Genomic DNA, 3506 nt, shown 5'->3' with positions numbered 1-3506 from the left:
TTTTAACCAAACATTTTGACTGGATATTTCCTCAACACAACCTGTTTGGGTTTCTCCGTCACACCCCCTGATTCAACAGTTAGTTGTGGCCCAAATGCTGCCCCAGTCACAGTTGCACTTGGACTGCAGGTCCTGCCAGGCCCAGGGTCGGGCTCCACGGAGCTACTAGCATCAGGCTCAGACTGTCGTCCAGGGGCTCCTTCTCCAACGACAACATCAGGAGGCGTTGGTGCCGTATCCAGTTTGGCAGAGGAGAATGTTGGTGGGCTTTTCAACCACTTACGGATATCCATGACGAACTGAAGCGAGTAAGCCGGCGAAAACTCATCCAGCTTTCAAAAATGTGCGGTAACTGTTGAGCGGCTACACTGACGTAGGCTACGTCACGTCGTAGCCTAACTTTCTTTTTAGTAAGGCCCGTGATAGGCTGTTGCAGTGTAGATTCCCATCAATCAAACAAAAATCACACCATTGTTTATTTATATTTATAATGTTTTAATGATAAAGAATGCAACATTAATGCAACACAAAATTAGCAACTATGATAATATAAAATTAAAGTAATTTTTTTAAGAGATCTGTGCCTCAAGTGGGGGGGCACAAGCATTTTTGGGGGCGGGCCCGGCCCCCTATGGCCCGCCCATAGCGACGGGTATGCCTAAACGTTAGGGGAACCAACCAACGGGAACGTTCTCCTGTGGTTGCACTGTTACCTCCACACAACGTTCCCGTTTGGTAGTTTTTGGTTGTTTTTGGTTGTTCTGAGTGCGGTTTTGAAATGTTTATTTAAACCAGCTCCATTTACGTTTTTGAAGTAGCATATAAAAGGTTTGCAGTCACTTGCTTTAGATTCACTCAAAAATGATTGGTCTTATAAAATCTAAGTAAGATAAACAACATAGCAAGATAATATATTTACTTTTAGGCTGAAATCAATTTTGCTAAAAACTGTACTTTTGTGCTTGATTTCGTTGTTTTAACTGTATTAGGTGAAAATACTTAAAACAAGAATCTATCGATTTTCACAACTAAGACAATTCACTTCTTACATTTCACTTCTAACAAGTGGCTCAATCAGTGTTTAAATCCAATCGTTACACCCCCCCGCCAGTAGGGGCAGACCGTGCCTCTGCTCTCAGGTGACCGATTCAAGTCCTGTCCTCCGGACTTCCGTTTGCGTTTGATACGCTACACCAACGGACAAAGAAAGAAGATTTTATTTGCTTCGCCAAACGATCTCTCGAAAAAGTAAGTGAAATACGTTACAGTTTCATGATGTTATGGTTGTAGTGCAACGGTTTGGGGTCTAACCGTAAGCCCTTTCCCTCGTAGTGCTTTGTTATATTCCGGTTTTAATCAGGTTGACCAAAAAAGGTTCAACAACTCACTTCAGCATTTGTTTTTCCCCTCGCCCTCAATCTTGCCAGTCAGCGCGACTTGTTCAAAAAAAATTATTTTTGGTAAACTCTTTGTGCACAAACAATGTTCTCAATGCTCGAGTTCATGTGTAAATCCCCTGGTGAGACTTCGTGCAAAGTTTCATGTTGTGTCGAGCCTTCTTAGTGTTTTACATATAGTGATTTTGATGCGATAAAAGTAGCCTCTAGTTCTCCCATTCAAAAGGTCGTTTGACCAGAAAACGACAATACGATCAATCTTAAAAGTGGCGTTTCCGTCCTAATTATGCTTTTAAACGAAGTTTGACTCTGGTACATTCACAAACAGATCCTAGGTTGCATACTGGCGAGAGTTACGCTTTAAATGGATTGCATATATATTGCGCTTTGTTTGCTGCTGTGCACGACGTGTATGCTTTGCCGCATTGTATGTTTTGTGTCATCGTGTTAACCTGCTTGCGTTGTTGTTACAAATAAGACATACCAGTTCTTTCAATTAGTTTTAGTGTACAGTACATACTTGATAGCCAATACAATCAGTCATTTTAGGCAAGTCACTCGGCGGCCACCTTGTAACGTACTTTGGGCAGTTATAGGCAAGCTATTTACCTATTTAAGTGAATAGGGAAGCATACAGGAATAGAGGGAATATGTGTAGGCTACACAGCTGCCATACTGGCTTTACAAACTAACCCCATGCATTTCTATGGATGCTGTGTCTCCCCATTAGAAAGTCTCTGGGCTACAATGCAAAAGTCCTGAGAAATACTGTCACATACAATGTTTATGTTGTAATGTTTGTTTACACTGTATACATTCAAATATTATTTTTGCAATCAGTACAAATTGTATGGTCTTTTATTTCAGATGACTCCGGTCCACAAGCAAGAAAGCATTCCAGGACGGAGCGTGTGTCTAGAAGCCCTGTCTGTAAGTTAACATTTATACATGCATTTAAGAAACCAGTCATATTCCTACCGTGGAGCTACTGACCCTCAACCTGGTGCTTATCATGTGACTCTTCTGATGGGTTTGTCTCTTCCTGCCTTTTTTCAGGTCAGTAGACATCACTGCCACCACCACCTGCATGTAATTGTTTTTTTTTTGCAATTGTCTAATGTAACATTGTAGTTATGCAATGGCATTTGCAAGGAACCTACCATAAATGAACTGACCAATATTCATATCTACTTTCTTTTTAGATGAGTCAACACCACACAGGAAACCAGCCGGTCACCCAGAGCTGGATTGATCTATTGTAACGCAAGCTCGGCCTGCCACTTCATCTTGGGACCCAGTTGAAGGTACAGTGGCTTTTGCATAACTTAAATTATAACAGAACTAACTTCTCTTATAAACTGAGATTGTACAAGCTCTCCACTTTGTTCCATGTGTATAATTTGTGTTTCTATATGTTTTACAGCAACTTTTCCTGACAAGCCCGGATGTTCGACCGGAGGTACTGCCATGCGTCGCATGCTACGGCGAGTCGCAACCAATGATGTTCTAAAACTGTATATCCTGCGGGGCAGAAAGGGAAAGAAGGCCTTCCAGGACCTGACTATCTGCAGGGTTATAACAGGCAGGTGTTATTTTATTGTTCACATCAGTATTATGCTTAGCTTGGCTAATAAGAGGTTTTAATTTGACTTGTAACGTTGCTTCATTTTGACTTCTACTCTAGCGGTCTCCCAGAAAAACTTCCCCGCGCTGACTGCAGCAGACGCGGAGGACTTGATTGGAAGTTTGCCCCACACAGACGGTAAATTGAAATTCTTCTGTGATGTTAATAATAATCATAATAATCAAAAACTATCAATATTTGTGATCAGTATAAAAACAGGGTTGTTAGTCAGGCAATTTGTCTTGCTTTTGTTCATGTGTTTATTCTTAGTATGACATATCAAACTTTTGTTTCTTTCTTTTTAGGTCAGCTGAGAAGGACTGAGCCTTCAAAACCATGGAGCTCTATTTATTTTATTTTTTTTGCGGAAGCAAGAGCTGTTGGCCATCTTCTACACTGCTGCCATCCTCCTGCCTCCTCCCCTCTGGCGGGCGCTACAGATCCCTGCACACAAAAACAACCAGACATAAGAACAGCTTCTTTCC

At 41.5% G+C, this 3506-nt stretch overlaps 1 long non-coding RNA gene across 1 annotated transcript; it reads left to right on the top strand.

Annotated features, from left to right (window-relative positions):
• The first annotated feature begins 874 nt into the window (after positions 1–874).
• Positions 875–2733, top strand: LOC120558507. Its single transcript, XR_005639132.1, has 4 exons — positions 875–1248; positions 2265–2327; positions 2454–2486; positions 2600–2733. It is a non-coding gene; the product is annotated as an uncharacterized LOC120558507 (long non-coding RNA).
• The last annotated feature ends 773 nt before the right edge of the window (positions 2734–3506 follow it).

The sequence above is a fragment of the Perca fluviatilis genome, chromosome 5 (genome assembly GCF_010015445.1).
Source record: "Perca fluviatilis chromosome 5, GENO_Pfluv_1.0, whole genome shotgun sequence".
NCBI classification, from domain to species: domain Eukaryota; kingdom Metazoa; phylum Chordata; class Actinopteri; order Perciformes; family Percidae; genus Perca; species Perca fluviatilis.
Note: the sequence above shows the minus strand (reverse complement) of the source record. Positions and strands in the feature narration are given on the sequence as shown.